We start from the raw sequence: 20,579 nt of genomic DNA, 5'->3' as shown, positions 1-20,579 counted from the left end.
AGTGGTTGAGAGTCCGCCTGCCGATGCAGGGGACGCGGGTTCGTGCCCCGGTCCGGGAGGATCCCACATGCCGCGGAGCGGCTGGGCCTGTGAGCCGTGGTCACTGAGCCTGCGCATCCGGAGCCTGTGCTCCGCAACGGGAGAGGCCACAACAGTGAGAGGCCCGCGTACTGCAAAAAAAAAAAAAAAATGTTATCAGAAGTTATGTCTGAATTGTGTGCTTATAGGTGTTTGCATTTTATTTTTCATACTTTTCTATATATTTCATTTTTTAAAACCTAGCTTCATGTATTACTTTATTCTCTGCAAATAATGAATGCTATCTTAAAATAGACATAGCCTTTAGTAACAAGCTAATGATGGATTGCCCACACGATTTTGTTAAATGTGATATCTGGGAGCCATGTCAATAAGTAACTACCAGCGTCCTAGGTACCTGGCTGGAAAATGCCTAGTCCTCAAGCCCAGTGTCATCTTGCCCTTTGGTTGAGTAAAAGTGCCTTGAACTTTGGTGGGGAGATGAGTCATAACAAGACAAACCTCCCCTTCTTAGTAGAAGAAGGTGTGCTGGTCCCTGGGTCAGGCCTGGAGACAAGTGGTTTTTCCTTATTTGTTCCTTATGCTTTGAAGACAGAATTTTCTCCTTTCTTCCGTCACATGTCCCAACATTCCCTCCAGTTTCTTTGTTCCTACTTTGTCGCAAGACCAACTATGAATCCAGAAGGGGTTAGAATTTGTCCTTGGGGCGATGCAATGAAATACAACCAATGGCGTTTCACTCTCTGGTTCAGAGTTTACTTTCAGCAAGTAAAGATAATGCCTACAGAGCCCTCTCTGGCTCTCGCAAACATAAATGACGTCTCTGAGAAACAACTGTTTGATTAATGCAGCCAATTCCAGCAAACAACTTAAAAATTTCATGGAGAAAATAAAAGCCAGTAAACATGCCTGTCTGACGACATAGGCCAATCCAGTGTTGGGTCTGGGGAGCAGCTGCAGGACCACTGCTACTATTCTGCTCCCCAGAACATCTGGACACCTCCAGGCACCATCACTGCAAACAGGAGACTGTTCATCCCACTAGGTAAAGAGTTTGTTGCCTCATTGAATTTTATTCATTGCTTTGGAAAACATTTATTGGCCAAGAAAATGGACATGCCTGGTAAATTAGTTTAAGCCCTGCAGCATAAAATACAGCCCATGTGTCTTACACATTTATTACAGATCCATTAAAATGATGAGAGGGCTTGGAGCGCATGGAGTGCATCAGGGCAACTCGAGCCTGGCAGTCCCCACCGGCCTCCCCACCACCGTGTCTCCCCACCAACAAGTCCGACTTTCCTCCCTGACTCCACTAGCATCCTGGGCATGGGAGGAATGTGTAAGGAGAGGGGCTCTTCACAGAGCACCCCAATTACCTGACATTGGGGGGGCTAAAAATTTCATTCGGATTTTTCTGTAACATTTTATGGAAAAACCTGAACAAATTTTTTTAAATAAATTTATTTATGTATTTATGTATTTATTTATGGCTGTGTCAGGTCTTTGTTGCTGCACGTGGGCTTTCTCTAGTTGTGGCGAGTGTGGGCTACTCTTAGTTGCGGTGTGCAGGCTTCTTACTGCAGTGGCTTCTCTCGTTGCAGAGCACAGGCTTTAGGGGCATGGGCTCAGTAGTTGAAGCATGTGGGCTCAGTAGTTGTGGTGCACGGGCTTAGCTGCTCCGCGGCATGTGGGATCTTCCCGGACCAGGGATTGAACCCATGTCCCCGGCACTGGCAGGCAGATTCTTAACCACCGCGCCACCAGGGAAGTCCCCGAAACAAAAGTTTTAACCAACCAATCCTGTTCCACGGGCCAGTCATTTCCAGGCAGGAAATCTTGTTATCAGTTGATTTCTGAACTGCTGGCTGGAGGTTGATTTGCTTACCGCTGTATTCATTGAACAAATACTTACTTATTAAGTGCCTCTGTGTAATGATTATTGACACAAGTAGCTGTGAGACAGAACAAATTGATAAGGTGGCAAGACGGACAAACACGAGATCATGCAGGGGAGAACGTGAAGTGGTCCCTCACTATCACTGGGAATCCCTGGCCACACCCAGGTCACTGCCAAGAGATGGGTCATTCATCTCCCAGGAGAGTTCATATACTCTTTTGGTTTTTTTAAATGTTTTTACTTTTTAAATTTTTAATTTTTATACAATTTTTGTAAGTTACTTTCCATTTACAGTTATTACAAAACATTGGCTGTATTCCCCGTGCTGTGCAATACATCCTTGAGCTTGTCTTGCACCTAATAGTTTGTATCTCCCACTCCCCAGTCTTTATTGCTCCTCCCCCACTGGTAGCCACTAGTTTGTTCTCTATATCTGTGAGTCTGCTTCTTTTTTGTTATATTCACTAGTCTGTTGTAGTTTTTTAGATTCCACATGTAAGTGATATCATACAGGATTTATCTTTCTCTGACTTATTTCACTTCTTCATTTGGTTTGATTCACTGATTTGGAAATTGTTTGTTGGCCAGGAAATGAAATGCCAAGCAAGGCTTAAGCCTCAGAGAAGCTCACATGGAAGAAAAGATGGTCAAGGGCAGAAGGCATTTCTTGCAGAGGGAATGGCATTAGCTAAGGCAGGAAGTCAGGAGAGCACAATACTTCTGATGAACTGCAAGTATTTTCCTGAGAGGCCCAGCCAAGGATACCTGAGGGGAATGGGATAGTTAGATGGGCTGAATATGGTGCTGATTTCTATGAACATCCCTTGAACTGTTTTCTTCCTTTCCAACTGCACAGGCTTAGTTCTGGGCCTCACCAAATCTCTTCATCTCTCTGTCCTCCAAACATCTTCCACGCAGGACAAGAGTAGCTTTCCATGCAGAGGGTGACCATATGTCCAGTTTGCTTGGGACAAACAAGGGCAGGCAGGCCCTGCATGTGGAGTGGAGACAGGATTCTTACTGACCAGGCCCACATCTTCACTTTGGGCAGATACAAAACCCCAAGGCAACTCTATCTTTGCAGTAAGTTCATCTTTACACTGGGTACCAACCCCTATGACGGGACAAGAAACTGTGGAGACAGGAAGTAAAGGAAAGATGTCTCTCCAGGGAACTCTGAGAACCACTAGACTCTTCCACAGCCTTCTTTTCCAGGAGCGTCCAGTACCACATGGCGTCCACTAGAACAACTATGCTACACCATGATGGAACATGACATTTTCTCTGTACCAGCAACCAGCACTGGGGGGGCCTAGGCTCTGCTGCTTCTATAGGTCCCCCTGCCTAAGGGTCAGTTACCTCAAGCCTATGGCAGCATCTGGCCTGCCCCTCACCATGCTGCCCATAAGCCTGCCTATCCCCCAGAGTAGGGACACAGAAGTGTCTAGGACACTGGGGACATCTCAGAGTCTGCAGCCTATAGTACTGTCCTCCACAATTCTAGTGGGTCAGGCAGAGGCCCTGGGCTTCAAGCCTCATGATCCCTGGATGCCTCCACCACCTCTCCCAGGGTCTGGGAAGCAAAGACTTTGGAAAGTGTCAGAGCATCGTGTTTTCTAGCAAGTCTATGTCCCCAGGGCCCTTGGAGCCTCCATGGGGCATTATGGCTGCTGACCTCATTCCAATATCCTTTCCTCAGGAACCTACCAGGTCCTGGGCCTCAGCTCCCACCTCCATGGAGTCTGCATCCCTGCCCCTGGAATGGGAGTTCTCTCACTTCCAGACCTCTGGGCTAGAGTACTTGAGGACTGGGCAACAACTGCCAAGGGTCATCTACTGGAATCCAAATCCCCAGCTCAGCCTCAGTGGAAGAGCAGAGCAGAGGCCTGGCGGGACACCTGCCCCCAGGCTCTGCTGCTTGAAACTGAAATTAGTCCTTCTTTGGGTGCTGTTTTCAGAAGAACAATAAAATATATCAAACTTCCCAAAAATATTAAGGCCACAAAATAAGATAAACATGGTTTCTTTATGCAAAATTCCTCAAGCCTTTAACAAGCCAGTGTACATTACGACTCACCAGGAAGAGGATCTAGGATGCAATATTTTCCAAGCTTACTCCACCATGAGCCCTTTCCTCATGGACCATCGGAATGGACTTCTCTTTTGCAGAATCCACACTGGAAAAAGTTCGAGTGAGTTAGTAGCTAAGGTGGGGAACAAGGATATCAGGAGGACAGATAAGCCCAAAATGTTTATAATAATTCTGAAAAAATCAGAAATAACCTTAATGTCCTCTGGAAAAATAGATGCCATCGTATAAAAATGCCACTCAAGGTACAGCCAATGCAGCCTATGGAGCACATAAGCCATACACAAAACGAGATACATTTAAAGATAAGGAGCAAAACTTGTGAGTGACAATCAATTATCGTGAAAAATCACATACAGCACCTGGCTACAAGGGGGTAAAAAGCTGAGACTTATTTTCCTACTGTAAGTGAGTAAAAACTGGACAAACTATATGAAGCAAAGGTTTTCAGATACTGGAGGAAAGGAAGTGCAAGACTATGGTCCCGGAGAGACAGGAAGCAAACAAGGTGGATACAAGAGTTCCTTGGCTTGCTTCCAAGAGGCATTTTCCAGATTGTAGGGCAGGGAGTAAAGCCCCTAATAGAGGAAGACCGTAGCATTGAGGAGAGGGAAACTGAGGACTTTCATGGCCGAGTGCCAGAGAGGAGAAACTATGCGAAGAAAGAGCTTGAGAACCCTTGTAGGGGCCCCAATGAGTTTCTCCGGATGAACACTGCTCCACGTGTGCATAGAGTGAAATTCTATAAGGCAGGGTGAAGAAGAGCCTCCAGGTGCAGAAACGGTACCAGGAACCTATAGGCCAAACAATCCCCAGGGCTGCTCAAAGCCAGAAAGCTTTTGACTTACCACCAGCTAGTGAGGAGAGACTTTGTGAGTACACAGGGTCTTCAAAAGAGACCTCAGAAGGGTCATGTCGTAGTGGGCTAAAAGCCCTAGAAAAAAGCTAAGGAAGATTAACTATACACCTCAAAAATAGCAAGTTAATCCACAAATAACTTAATTGCCTACCAGAACAAAGCCTAACGCTCTTAAAAAACAAACAAACAAACAAAAAACCCTAACACTAAAAAAAGATGACAATGTCTGGATATCTAATTAAAAATTACTGGACCTATTAAGAAGCAGGAAGATGTAACACATATAAGAAGACAGCTCTGTCACCAAAAACAGAACCAGATATTAGCAATATTATCAAGATGGTAAAATGAGAAGAAAGTGATTTCAAAGCATATATATTCTTAATATGCTCAACGGTTGAAGGGAAAACATGAATATAATGAAGAAAGAAATAAAATATATGAAAAAGAACCAAGTGGAATTTTTAGAGATAAATATCTTTAAAATATAAATTTTTCACTGGAGTGGATTAAGACACTATTAAAAACTGTGAAATATCAGTGCATATAAAGACACGACAACAGAAACTATCCAATATAAAGCATACAGAAAAAGAAAAAAACAATGAAAAATAATGACCAGATTCTGAGTGACCTGTTCGACAGTATCAAGCCACTTAACATAGCGTAATCAGAGTCAGAAAAAGAAGATAAGAGGGGTCAGAAATAATATTTGAGGAAATGGGCAGAGGTATTTCACATTTGGTGAAAACTATAACCCACAGATCTTCGTAATCCAATAAACCTTAATCTGAACAGACACAGAGAAATCCACACCAAAGCGCATCCTAGGAAAATTTCTGAAGACTAGTGATAAAGAGAAAACCTTAAAAGTAGCCAGAGGAAAAAAATGTACATTACAAACAAAGGAACAAAGACATTTTGTCAGCAACTATATTGAGAGCATCATGCTAAGTGAAATAAGTCAGAGAAAGACAAAGACTGTACGATCTCACTTATATGTGGAATCTACAAAAACAAAAACAAAAAACTCATAGAAAAAGAGATCAGACTTGTGGTTATCAGAGGTGGGGAGTGGGGAAGGGAACCTGGAGGAAGGGGGTGAAAAGGTACCAACTTCCAGTTATAGGATAATTAAGTACTAGGGAAGTGTGTACAACATGATGACTCTGGCTAACGCTGCTCTATCTTGTACCTTAAAGTTAAGAGGGTAGATCCTCAGAGTCTTCATAGCAAGAAAAAAAATACTTTTCTTTCCTCTACTTTTTCTTTTTTTGTATCTACATAAGATGATGAATGTTAACTAAACTCATTGTGGTGATCATTTCACAATACATGTAAGTCAAATCATTATGTTGTACATCTTAAACTTACATAGTCCTGTGTGTCAATTATGTCTCAGTAAAACTGGGGAGGGAGGTGAGAATCTATGTAAGTCAGAAAACAATTGAATTACATATTTAAAGGACTGAGGGAAAAAAACTTTCAATTTAGAATTTTATAGACTTCATCTTAAAACTTTATCAGACATACAAAAAGAGAGAATTTGTTACCAGCAGACCATCACCACGAGAAATGGTAAGAAAATTCTCCAAACGAAAGGAAAGTAATCGCGGATGGAAAGTTGTATCTATACAAGGGATGAAAACACTTGAAAAAAGTTGTAAATGTGTGCAAAAACATGAATTTTTGTTTTAGTTTTTAAATTCCTTTCACCAACAATTGACCATTTAAAGCAAAAACTGTATATAATAATTTTTTGACTTGTGTTATTGTATATAACATATGTAGATATAAAATATACAACAACAACAGCAAAAAGATGGGTAGTTAGATGTAAAGTTCTTACCTTATATTTGAGTGATATAATATTCTTTGAAAATAGACTGTGAAATGTTTAAAAGGCATATTTCAAACACTAGAGCAACCAAAGAAACAAAGTGGTATAGCTAGTAATATGATAGTAAATATAAAATGGATTCATAAACAATACAAAATTAATTCTAAAAAAGACAGGTGAAGAGAAAAAAAAGCAACATATATCAGACTAACAAACAGAAAACACATAGAAATATGGTACACCTAACCCAGGCGTATCTATAAGTGCATTGAATGCAAATTATCTGAACCTGCATTATTTCATATGGCAGGCACTAGCCACGTGTGGCTATTTGAATTTAAATTTATTAATTATGATAAAATAAAAGAAAAATTCTAGTCCTCAGTCCAACTAGAAACATCTTCAATGTTCAACAGCCACATGTGGCTAGTCACCACCATCTTGGATAGTGTCGATGTAGAGCATTTCCATCATCATAGAAGGTTCCATTAGATAGTGTTGATCAACTGAAAACCAGATTTTTCACTTTGGACGACAAAACGCAACTCGAGTGTGTGCTGTCTACAAAAAATTGAAACCAAAACAACAATAAAATAGCCTTAAATATAAAGACATAGATAAGTTCAAAGCAAGAAAATGGAAATAGATTTTCCATGCAACACTAATTACAAAAGAGCTGGACAATGGAGAATTTGCAACAAGAGATATTACCAGAATTAAAGGGGGTCATTTCATAATGATAAAGGGCACACTTAATCATGCTGGCATGCAGTACTAATGTGCATGTACCTAATAACAGAACTTCAAAATAGATGAAGCAAAAACTGGCAGAACTTAAAGGAGAAATGGACATATTCATAATTATATTTGAAGATTTTAACACTTCTCTCTCTCAGTAAATGACAGAGCAAAGAGAAAATCAATTTGAATACCTTGGACTTGGAAATCACTGTTACCCAAGTTGACCTAATTGAACTTATAGCATACTATATTCCAAAACTGCAGAATACACATGCTACTCAGACGCACATGGAACATTCACCGAAATAGACACTATACTTGGTCATAGAATAAATCTGAATAAATTTTAGAGGATTGAAATTTGTGTTTCTGCCTTTTTTTTTTTGTGGTACGCGGGCCTCTCACTGTTGTGGCCTCTCCCGTTGCGGAGCACAGGCTCCGGATGCGCAGGCTCAGCGGCCATGGCTCACGGGCCCAGCCGCTCCGCGGCATGTGGGATCCTCCCGGACCGGGGCACGAACCCGTGTCCCCTGCATCGGCAGGTGGACTCTCAACCACTGTGCCACCAGGGAAGCCCTGTGTTTTTGCCTTTTTATTTTTGTTTTTTAACCACAATGGAATTAAATTGTAAATCAGTACGAGAAATGTACCTGGAAAATCCCCAAATATTTGGAAATGAAACAAAACACTTCTAAAGAACACATAAGTCAAAGAAGAAATTATAACCTACTTTGAACTAAATTAAAATGAAAATGCAACATGGCAGAATTTTTAGGACACAGCTAAAGCAGTTACAGAGGAAAATTTTTACCTTTAAATGCTTATAGAAAGGATTAAAATCAATGACACAATATTCCAATGTAAGAAGCTAGAAAAAGAACAATGTAAATCTGAGGGAAGTAGAGGGGAAGAAATATAAGAGTAACAAGCAATGAAATATAAAACAGCAAAACAGTAGAGAAAATTAATAAAACCAAGATTCGGCTTATTGAAAAGTTTTGATAACCCCTAGTATGATAATCCCTGATCAAGTAACAAAAAAGGAAGGAAGGAAGGAAGACACTAGTTCTCAATATTAGGAATGAAAGAAGGAACATCACTTCAGATCCTACAGACATTAAGAGGCCAATAAGTGAATGTTTGAATAATTTTAAAACAACAAATACAATAACCTAAATGAAACAGCCAAATTTCATGAAAGGCAAAATCAACAAAATGAAGGCAGGAAAAAATAGAAAAGTCTCAATAGTCCTGCATCAGATAAAGGGCTTGAATTTATAACTTACATATTTCCCCCAAAAGAAAACACCAGGACCATGTTATCTCACTGATAAATTCTATGAAATATTTAAGGAAGAATTAATACCAATCCCATAGAAATTCTTTCAGAAAATAGAGGGGAAAGTAAAAGTTCCCAACTCATTATAAGGCCAGCATTAACCTTATGTCAAAGCTCAATGAAGTATTACAAGAAAACTACAGACCAATACCCTCATGAACATAGATGCAAAATCCTTAACAACATATTAGGAAATAATAGTCAGCCATATATACAAAAAATTAAATATTATGACCCAGTGGAGTTTATTCCAGAAATACAAGAAAACCAATCAAAGAAATTTACTATACTAACAGAATAAATGAGAAGGACCACATGATAATCTCAATAAATGTAGAAAAAGCATTTGACATTAGTTAAACCTGATTCATATTTTAAAACTTTCAGCACACTAGGAATGAGATAAAATGTCCTCATCTAGATAAAGAGCATCTACAATAAATCTATAGCTAACTTCATGTTTAATAGTGAATTTGAATGCATGTCTTCTGAGATGGGGAACAATGCAAGAATATCCCTCTCAGCACCTCTATTTAACACTGTCCTGAAAGTCCTAGCCAATGTAATACAGTAAGATTTTAAAAATGTAGAATAAAATGTAAGAAGTAAACTGCAATCATGCATGTAATAAAAAAAATAATATCAGTAGAAAATCCTAAGGGATCTACACACACACACACAAAGAAGAAGCTGTTAGAACTAATGAATTACATTAACCAGGTGGAACAACGTAAGGTCAATATACACAATCAATTGTATTTCTGTATACTAGCAACAAAAGATTAGAAATTGAAAATTTAAAAACAATAACAATGACAATAGCTTCAAAAATACAAAACCCTTAGGAATAAATTTAACAAGACGTGTGTAAGAGCTGTAGAGTGAAAATTCAAACTACTGTTGAAATGAAAGAAGACAAATAGAGAAATATAACATGTAGATGAATCGTAAGACTCAACATCATTGATATCTATACTCTCAGACTACTCTACAGCTAAACAATCCAAATCAAATTATCAGCAGATTTTTTTGTGCAAATCAATGGCCTATTCTAAATTTATATGCAATTTCAAAGGTCTCAGAACTGGCAAAATATGTTAGAAAAGAAAAAGTTTGAGGACATACAACAAAGAACTTAAATACTTGCTGGAAGAATGAGGCTAGATTGGCCAAGGTTTGGGTGGGGGGCTGCAATAGAGTTCACCCAACTCAGCGTCCTTCCCCTTCCTTTCCTACGTCTTAATCCCTAATAAACATCTTGCATTCCAAATTCTGCCACAGAGTTGGCATCTGAAGAATCCAGCCTATAGCAAGTACCTATTTACTCCAAACTATTCTAATGTTGCTTCTACACTTACTGTTCTTAACATAAGTTATTATTCTACTTTCTTATAAAATTATTGCTAAAACAAATCCAGAATTTCCATAACAACTCTTCTAGAGTATAGAAACAAATGGAATATTTCCTGAATCCTTTTATGAAATTTGTATAACCTAGATTCTAAACCTGTGAAAGAAAATGAGGCAAGATAAATATATAGACAGACTGAGTTTACTTATGTGAAACATCATATTAAAAATAATATCAGGGTTACCCTGGTGGCTCAGTGGTTGAGAATCTGCCTGCCAATGCAGGGGACACGGGTTCGAGCCCTGGTCTGGGAAGATCCCACGTGCTGCGGAGCAACTGGGCCCGTGAGCCACAACTACTGAGCCTGCGCGTCTGGAGCCTGTGCTCCGCAACAAGAGAGGCTGTGATAGTGAGAGGTCCGTGCACCGCGATGAAGAGTGGCCCCCGCTTGCCACAACTAGAGAAAGCCCTCGCACAGAAATGAAGACCCAACACAGCAAAAATAAATAAATTTAAAAAGAATAACAACCCAAGCCAAGCTGTAGGAAAAAAAAAAATATATATATATATATATATATCAATGAGAGTAAGCAGTGCATTTGAAGGATGGTACAACATTACTTAAGTCTTACTTTAATAATTCAGGAAGATTAAATATCAAGGAATCTATCTCTTCTACCTAAAATAGAAAGTTAACACTTGTCAGCAGAGTAGGTATTTAAAAAATCTCCAAGTGAATTCACATGTCATTTTCAATGTCAATCAACTAACACACCAGCCCCAATACAGCAAGTTAATAGCTTGTGTCTACACTAGCTTTCCTGTTCTTACCTGAATGGTCTGTTTATTTAAGTGGCCTTAGCAGTTCTTAACCCATCAAAAGTGTTAGTTTAACAAAGAACACCAAACAATTAACCTCTGGTGGAAAAAAGGAAAGGATTAAAATAAGCAAAATTTATCACTTTGTCAGGTTCTGCAAACACAATCTTGAAGAGCTAAAAGCCCCTAATAAAAGAGCAGATACACTCTGTCTATAAAAGATCTATCTCAGTCATCATGCTCTGTGAGTGTCTACTAAAACAGAGAAGTGAATTTGGTGGTGGGTCTTCATGAAGCAGAAAGACAGACGTGATGAATTTCGTGCCCCGTGGACCCGTGCTGTCATCAGATGGTACCATGCGAGCCGGCGAGCTGCACGCAAGAAGGAAAGAAGGAACCCAGGGGGCTCAGGGCAGGGCCGCCCAGGTAAGCTCCAGACTCCACGCTCCTCGCAGACACAGCAAGGGAGCCAGACGGCAGCCACGCTCTCCCAGCCAGAGCCCCTGCAAACCCGTCTGGACAGCAGGTCAAGGCCCCTGCTCAAGACACATCATTACTCTCCGAGTCGTCGACATCTTCCTCACCAGGTGACCGGGAGACAAGAGGAGACGTGAGTGGCAGCCTTGGTCTCCCCTGGGGCGGGCAGGGACCTCTGTGATAGAGCGCAGGCGTCGGCCTGCTCCCGTCCCGGCTGTCTGGACCCACTTCCCCGCAGCCTGTGACAGCAATTGTTCACTTGCTCTGTGGATCTGGAAGCAGTTTAGCTGGGTAGGGGGAGCCCTGCTTTGTGTTCTGAGACACTGCAGAATGTTCATTCTAACCTACGAGCTCTCAGGGGCAATTAGGAATGTAAATCTTTTATAGATCCTGCTAATATTTCTCTCTCAAAATAGTCTCTAAAATACAACTGTAGCGAGAAGCTCTATGTGCCCCTTAGCTGGGCTGGAGCCTCTGTTGCTGTACAGAGCATCTCCATGAGCAGAAAGAAAGTCTCACTCTTAGTGGATCACAAACACACAGTTTGCATTTTCTCCTGGGGTCTCCCTCCAGGTGGACCTGGGGTTCTCTCTCTGGCCTTGCTCTATCTTCTCCTTCTCCAGGATCTCCGGGGCATTTCCTGTCTCTCTCCACCCCAGGTGCTGGCTCTATCTGGAAGACCATAGCAGATTTTTGAGGCTTTAACAATTCCAGCTTTTTGACTGGGCAGAAACTCTAAGAAAAGACACTGTCTTGCTATTAGTAAACGTTTTTCATAGCTTAATAAACTTGATCAATATCTCACTCTTCTAAAGGAGTCTCTGTATGGTTAACACAGTATTGCCAAATAGCCTCTCCCTACAAACGGTGTGGAAGGAAAGGAGCCAGCAGAGGTGGGGGATGGCCCTCCTCTCCCCCTTAGGAGGTACAGACGGGGTGACACCTGCAGCCTCCAAGGCCGGCAGTCGCTGGGGTTCTCCTGCTTTGTCTAGCAAAGAGTTCTGGTGTTGGGGTATTTATTACCAAAGGAAAAGGTAGTGCGTGCCCGTGAAATCTGAAACCTGGGCTGACAACCTCTGAGACAAAAGTCCATGGTAACAGGTTCAAAGGACAGGACGGGAGACTCAGGCCAGACACAGGGCAAGACTTGTTTGTTTGAAGAGGCAGGAGAGTTGCAGGAAGGGTCACCTTTTATTAGCTGCACTTACATTCCTCAGGCAAGTCCTCCAGTTTCTCAGTTAGTTCTCAGAAAAGGGGGGTGGGAATGGAGCATCCCTAATTTAAAGGTCTGTCACCAGCGGCTGTCACCAGTCTCCACTCTGACCTTGTTTTTACAGCCAGCCCTTCAACTGGTCCTTAGCCTCGTGTGGCTTCAGTCCCCAGTCACAGAGACGTGGGGCTCAGATCCCGTAGCCGAGGCTCAGCGAGCATCACCGCTAGGCCCTGTTGCCTTGGACAGATTTCAGCAGCAAGTACAGTTGGTGTGAAAAACACAGAGGGACCCTGAGCTAAGGTTAAGAGACGGGAGGGGAAAATGCCTGGAAACATTCTTCATTTGTCACAAATTGGCCCTTGGTGTAGAGCAGTGTGTTATACTCCATGGATTTGTAATACAGCCTCGAAGGTCATGGTCAAGAATTTCTGGAGCATTTAGGGGAAATAATGAAGCGCTTGAAGTCTACTTCTAAGGTCTGCCCTGAGTCTGCTGTCAGCAGTTTCTAGAACAGTGACAGATATGCAAATCAAAAGCACGGTTCAAATTATTTGGAAACTTTATGTAACAGGGAAGAGCCAATTCTGACTCCATGTTGGACCTGTTTCTTTCATTTTGATCTTTGCTTCCCGTTGCTTTTGTTCACTGAAAGGATACTGTCTATACCTAATGGCCTGCTCGGGGAACCCTGCCCCTCGGCCTGAATATTAAGCCAAAGTGCCTTTGTTCAGGGAAACATCTGGACCCTGTCCACCTGTGAATGGCAGCAAGACAGAAGAAATTTGCAAGACTTATGACCTTTTTACTTTACTTCCCCACCTCGTCCCCCTCACTGTTCTGTAAAAGAAACTGGCATCCAAACCCCGATAAGATGGTTCTTTTGAGACACTGGTCTACCTCTTCTCGGTCTGCCAGCTTTCCGAATAAAGTCGTATTCTTTGCCTCAACAGATCGTCTCCCGATTCACTGGCCTGTCGTGCAGTGAGCTTGGATTCGGTAACATTTATATACACATCTCTCTATGAATAGATGCTAGAATGAAAATTCCTGACTTGTCAGGTAAACCGATGATGCAAGAAGGGAGTAAATAGCCAAGAATAAAAATCAGGACTTTGTCTCCCTGCTTGGGAAATAGGATCTCTCATTTCACAAAGAACGCAGAAATCAATCTGTAGGTAAGTTTTTCTTTGGGTGTTGATTTCGATATCAGTATCAGCCTCAAGCTATGAGACCTTTTATCCTCGCTCTGAACCACACAGAGTGTCTTTTTCCTTCCAATATCTCCCTCCAACTAAGCAATTTCTTCTTGTATGTGCACGTGTGTGGGCAAGCCCACACACATCCTATAATATCCTCCCAGTTCTAACTAGAGAGACTATATAAAATTCTTTCATATCTTTACAATATAGTAGGTGCGTTAAGGATATTCTCTGAATGATACAGTGAATGGATGAGAAAAATAAATGAGTGAATGTAAAAAAAAAAGTGAAGGATGAAAAGAAGGAAGGAATAGAGGGAGAAAAGGGAAAGAGAGAGAAAGGAGGGAGGGAGGAAGGGAGGGAGGAAGAATTAGTGCCCACATTGATTAACGAATTGGTTTCAGAAGGCCAAAGAGTAATTTCATCTTTCAGACCACCTAGTCACTGGGATTACACATCCCTTACAAAATGTAGTTAACATGTGTGGGCACCTGTTCCCTAGAACTGCCCCGGGAACAGTTGGATCTGATTTCCCCGTGGTCCCCTGACAGCTGGCAAGGGCCAAATGCTCATGGACACCTCTGGCCAGGCCGGCCACCCCACAGGAGGAGGTGAAAGGTCCCTTGTGCCTTGACTAATTGTAAGATGCATGACTGGCCCAACATTTTCTTTTTCATGCCCAGATCCCTATTTGGAAAAAAAAAAAAAAGATTCACAACTGTGTCCACATACTCCTTTTTCATGATGTTACTTCCTGCACATGGCTTTCAGCATAACTTTATGAGCAGGGAAGAAGGCCTGATAACTTCAAAACGTGGAAATTGCCTGCATTTTAGGGACCCTATAGCTGACCTGGCGTCATTTATCTTTGTCTTTTCTTATTAAAAGCCAAGCAGCAGCAACAATAGCAACAGAACACTTCTCCCTGCTTAATCTGGAGTCCCAAAACACAAAAAATGATGGAGCCCCTGTAGTCACTGAGAGGGTCCCGCGTCCCCCCAGCACAGCAAATTTGCTGTGTTAACCCTGGCCTGTCTGTACACAGCTCACAACTTAGCTGCCTAGTTCTTGTTCAGAATTTCATCTGATCAACATAGCAACCAATTATAAAGTGTCATTTGTGGAATGTTAAATCCGGATTAAATCTGTAGAGGGCTTTACTTTTGTTCTGTTTTCCATAATAAAAGATCAAGATACAGATGCAGGGTGAGAAAGGGTTACAGAACCTCAGACGATTCTGCCTGAGTGTGATTGTACTAAGCTCTTCATGCAAACATTGATTGAATTGTCATAACAGCCCTATGGAAGGGGCTCTGTTTTTAGCTCCATTTTACAGTTCAGAAGTTAATTTCCTTGCCCATGTTTACCTAATTAGTAAGTGACATTGTTAGGTCTGATGGCTCCTATGTTCATGCCTGATCTGCTGCAACTTGCTGCCTTCCTAGAGCAAACCTAAATTTTTGCCCAGACTCCGCGGCACCAGGGACTGGATTCCACGTGGAAATCTGTTCAAGATGTACCTGCTTCCTTTGCTAGGGTGACAGAAGGCCCTGGCAAAGAGTTTGCTGGAGAACCCTGACTATTAGCTCCTGCAGGCAGGATTCTTTGCTTGCCTAGAGCCTAACATGACACTGTACATGCAGAAGGAGTTCCAAAACTGTGTTGGAGGAATGAATGAATGAACGAACAAATATGACAAGACATAACATGAACTAGTGTGGGTTCCACCCTGGCCAGATAGGGCCTTTTGCTCCCACCATCCAAGACACGAAATATTAAATTTGCCAGCCCCCAATTACAGTAAACTGAAAGCTAGGGAAGAAGGGTAGTGTTGACCTCACCCTGTACACATCTAGGAAATCTCCACTTACACAGAACCACTTGGAAGTTCCTGCTCTGACAGGAAGTGACCTGGGAGAGGAGACAAACTGGGGAATGGTATGAGCCAGCCCAGCTCCATACCCCCTGCACTTCCCACTCCCGTGGGTACCAGCACCGAGGTACTTTCCTAAGCCCTCTTGACAGTCATTCTTGGTCTCCTGAGAAACCAGGCTCACCACACTTACCATACAGCTCTGTGCACATACTGCCTGAGCATCACGTATGTAAATATCAAAAGAAAAAGGAAATCGCTTTGTCCAGGCTGTTCTGTGGTTGTTCTACTGTAAAGAGGAAGCAATGCAATAGGGGCCTGGCATAGTACGAATCATTAGAATAGCACTGAAGAATCAAGAGATGAACACATCCAACAGTTAGTTATACCCTTGAGAAAGACCTAGAGATAGTTCTTGACCAGTGATAAAGTATGAGTCAATATGGTATAGTGTTATGAAAAGAAGGAGTCAAGCATCACCATATATTAACATGAAAACAGGTTTATATGTTATGATATTTGGCATGTTTATCAGGCCTTTGTTATAAAACTGTGTCCAGTTTTAGTCTCCAAAATTTAAGGGCACTGTTGTAAAGCTAGCTCACAGAGAGGCTAACAAAATGGTCGAGTGTTTGGAAAGCAAGATAAATGGTGTAACTGTGTTTGTCTTCGTTTTATGAGTAAAAAAATTGAGGGCTTTTTAGTTTGGAGAAAAGAATGTTGTTGGACAATTATAAATCATTGTTTCCTTATTCTTTAGAAAAACAGAAATTGAAAAATGTACTTAGATTTCTGGGTGCTTAGGTCATTCTCTGGACATTAATTGTTAATAAGTAGGGTTCAAAGTTCTTGCATGTTTAACCAGAATATGTTTACGAATCCATGGACATGTTTTTGACACTCGTTTCTCATGGTGAGAACAAGGAAGTTCTGGAGGCTCAGTAATATCTCTGTTGAGACATCCAACATTGGGAGCCTTTGGTACCTTTCTTATTTAAGGAGACTGTGATATTCTCATGAATATACTTACTGTCTTCTCACGCTTTCTTACAGCCATTCAGTAACACTTAACTGTCAACCAGGCTCCGGGAAGAGTTCCAAGGTATAAGAAGCATTCACACCATAAATGTCATCAAGATACACAGTCCTGGGTGGCCTGCTGGAAGGAGCCCAGACTGACACAGGTGTGCATTCTAGTTCTGTCTCATCTTATTAGCTGCACGGGCTCGGGCAAGACACTACTTTTCAGTGAGCATTGGCTTCCTCCAGTGCAAAATTAGAATAATCAACTGCTTGGCAATAAAGACAGAAAGTGGCCATTTATGTGACTGCTGTCTAATCAGTACGTCACTGTTCAACCATAAGGGACTCTACAAGGCCAAGGTGATGAGTCAGAAGTTAGAGCAGGGGTCAAAGGGAAGATGAGCTGGGGAATGACTTCTCCACGTAGATGTGAGTTGAATGACACCCCAGCACTGAATAGTTACCTAAGGGCAGTGTCCAGAGAATCTACCCTAGACATCATTTTCCTTTCAAGGATATTAAGCAAGAATGCCTAGACCTTTTTGAATCAATGCCAATTTAGACCTGACTGTTTAATTCTGAAACACAGTATCAAAGATTACAGTTGGAGGCGAGGAAGGGAAAATTTGTGCTACCATGAATGCTATCATCTAGAAGTTACTTCGATAGTGGGAGAGGGTTGAGAAATGTGACATTTCTGCTTAAAATAGTCAAAATACTGATTGTTATGAAAACAACCATTTACTTGCAAGTTTTAAGTCACTTCTAGAGGGAAAATATCTAAATTATTTTCACAAATAAAAATGTTGTTAAGTGGAAACTGAATGAGCTTGGAGTGAGCTGGAAAGCAATAGGTTTTGATTTGCCAGTGGGTCTCTCTCCATCATTTATCCTGGAAAGAACATGAGGCTTGTTCTGGTCTGCTATGGCTGTTCTGATCACGCAGGGCTCATGTATAAATCAATGCCAGTCTTGGGTGTAAGCACTCATTCTTTACCCCAGGGAGGTAGCAGAGAAGTTCAACAAGCAGAACAAAGTTTAATGTCACAAAAGAGGGAATATGTCTCATAACAACAAAGAAACAGAGATAGTCAACAAAGAGAGGAGGGCGGTCCTTGGATTTTAGAAAGGCTGTTTCTGTAGAAGGGTGGGGCTTCCCCTTCATTGAGGGTGCAGCCAGCTAAGAGTCAACAGAAGTGGGAACTTGTTACTGAATTCTGGTTCGGCTTTTCTCTGCTCAAAAGCCAATAATTTGAGAGGCAAGTGTCAGTAGAAAGGAAAGATGCTTTAATCAGGACAGCCAGCAATCTGGGGAGAAGGTGGACTTGTGTCCTGAGACCAACTCTGAAGACTCTGTTCAGTCATGACAGTTTTTAAAGCCGAAAAAGGGGGAAGAATCTCAGCGAATCATGGAGGCAGGAGGTTGGGTTCTGCATCCTTCTCCATTGTGTGCAGACTGGCTGACTCTCTCTTCAGATGTTATCTTACTGCACGATTGCTAAGGGGGCTGTTAGGGGTAGAGAGCTAGTCATTCTGAAACTACTTAATTCTTCATTCTTACTTCTTTTTATCTAGGAAAAGAATCAACAGATTAGGCAAGGCATGGTGTGTATTCAGGAGAGCATAAGTCAGGAGTTCGGTTAAATTGTCTAGTGATCTCATTCCTCTAATTAGGTTCTTTTAAGGTTAGAAGGGAACAGAAAGGGGCAAACAGGAAAGGGGCAAAAGAGCTGCTTTCAAACGCAAACACAGAGTCACACAGCATGTGTTTCCAGCAGCTTCTGATTGAGGAAGAGCAACAGCCTTCGTAAATCATCTTATGTCTCTGAGACAAAAAGAACAAAAAGGTAGCTCAAGGTATAAGGCTACCTCGGCCGCTTTAAGGGAGGGCTCTCTTCAAAGCTTAATTTGACCCCAACGGAAGTCCATTACATACCTCGTACCTGCAGACGACATGTCTACTCAGATTCCCTGGGAGCCTGCCTCCAAAAAACAAAAATCACTCCGTTTACAAACTTGGGGTTTCATAGCTTTCTACTCGCAGTCTCAGCTTGCCAGTTGCCCCAGGACCATGTGATTCCGATGTCACCGTACAACAGGGCGCTTTGAGTCACAGCCCTGACGCTGCAGAATTGCTTCTGCTTCTTTGGGAATGAAGACTTTTCCGGGCCTGTGAAAAAGATTCTTGGGAATTGTTCAACACTGAGTCTAAGTTTGGAAGGATGGGAAAAGAGAGAAGAGAAGGCCCAAGAGCTTGCCAATTTCTCCTTGACACGATCATAAAGTAAAGTTCAAGTGGTATCATTCCACGCTAATCAAAATAATGAGGTAAGAAAATGAAGAGGAAATGGCTTCACTCTAAGTACCCATTATCTGATGCCAATTGACAAAGAAATGCTTAGGAAATTGGAAGTGCGTGTAGCAGTCACGTGATGGGAGCCTGAAGTCAATGTGGTCATTGTAATTCATTTCAAGGTCAAGGTTTCCCGAGTGGAGGGATTTGAAAAGACACAATTACAGTCCTTATTAGTGAGTGTTGAAAATGATGCTGGAAACAAGTCTTTGTGTGAAGCTCCCATAAGGTGAGCAGATCAGTGGTTTAATACTATTTACCGCAGTATTTTAAATTAAGACCAAATGCCAGTAAACAATGTGTGTCCTTTTCTATGGGAATTTTTCTCTCAAATGATTCTGTCAGTATGAGATTGAATTTCAGATCTACCTAGAGAGCTGCTATATGAGAAATGAACAACCTGATCTTTGAAGGATTTAGTTTCACCCAAGATACCCTGACGTTTTCTTTGTCTACACACGGTATCTCTCTCAATTTAATGTGGTTAATGATTGGGAATGTCAGAAGCCACATGACGCTCAAAGGCACATTTTCACTTCATCTGCCTTTCTGACACGTTTAGTCTAACTTAATCAGGGGGTTGAAGCTAATTTCCTGAAGCAGTTTCCAGGGTCCTTGTGCAAAAAAGGGAAAACTGTTCCCATTCTTTTAGGACATATGGTTGTTATTATGCAAAAATTCCCTTGTGCCATTCTGGCACACACATTCCCTCCCTCCCCCCCACTCCTGTGGAGCACACTTAACCACTGTATTTCGATGCACTCTTTTCCCAAGGCTTTCTGGTCCAAGTGTCAACCCAGTCCACCCCTGAGCTCAGCATCCCAGCCCTCGCCCAGCCCTCACCCACTTGAGGCGGCTTGGAGGGGTCACTGCCTTGCCAGGGAGCACAGAGGGCCATCTCAGAGCAGAATCATTTAGGCAGGAGTGGGGACCTGGGTGCCTTCAGAAAGTCACCCACCTGGGTCTTGCTGTGGTCGTGGTGGGCGCTCTGGGACCACTGCCTGGGTCTGAGTCCTCTGCTTCTATGGCTGATAAACTCTGTGGCCTCAGGCAAGTTACTTACCATCTTCCAAGCCTCCAGTGTTCCCATCTGTGAAATAAGCACCCATCTCTTAGAGCTACTGTGAAGGTCAAGTGAGATAACACACGTAACACATTTAGCAAAGCAACTGGCATGGAGGACGTAATTAATAAGTAGTAACTCCCTTCCTTGCCTGCCAAATGGAAATGAAATACAATGGTGCCCTCAAGGCAGATGAAGGCAGTTGAAGATGAGGGCAGTTGAGGTGTGCGCATCACGGTGTACCTAGGGCGCTCTAAGCACACAATGCATGTTGCCAGTAACGGTTGCTCGCTGCCATCTTTGGTGTCTGTATCATAGATACAGTGGCCTTGGCTGTCCTGGCTCCTTGTCTCATAGGAGAGCTAAGGCATGATCCCAGGGAGGACTTGGGTGCCCAGGAG

The sequence above is a fragment of the Stenella coeruleoalba genome, assembly GCF_951394435.1.
Source record: "Stenella coeruleoalba genome assembly, chromosome: 6".
Taxonomy (NCBI): domain Eukaryota; kingdom Metazoa; phylum Chordata; class Mammalia; order Artiodactyla; family Delphinidae; genus Stenella; species Stenella coeruleoalba.
This window is presented reverse-complemented; position numbering follows the sequence as displayed.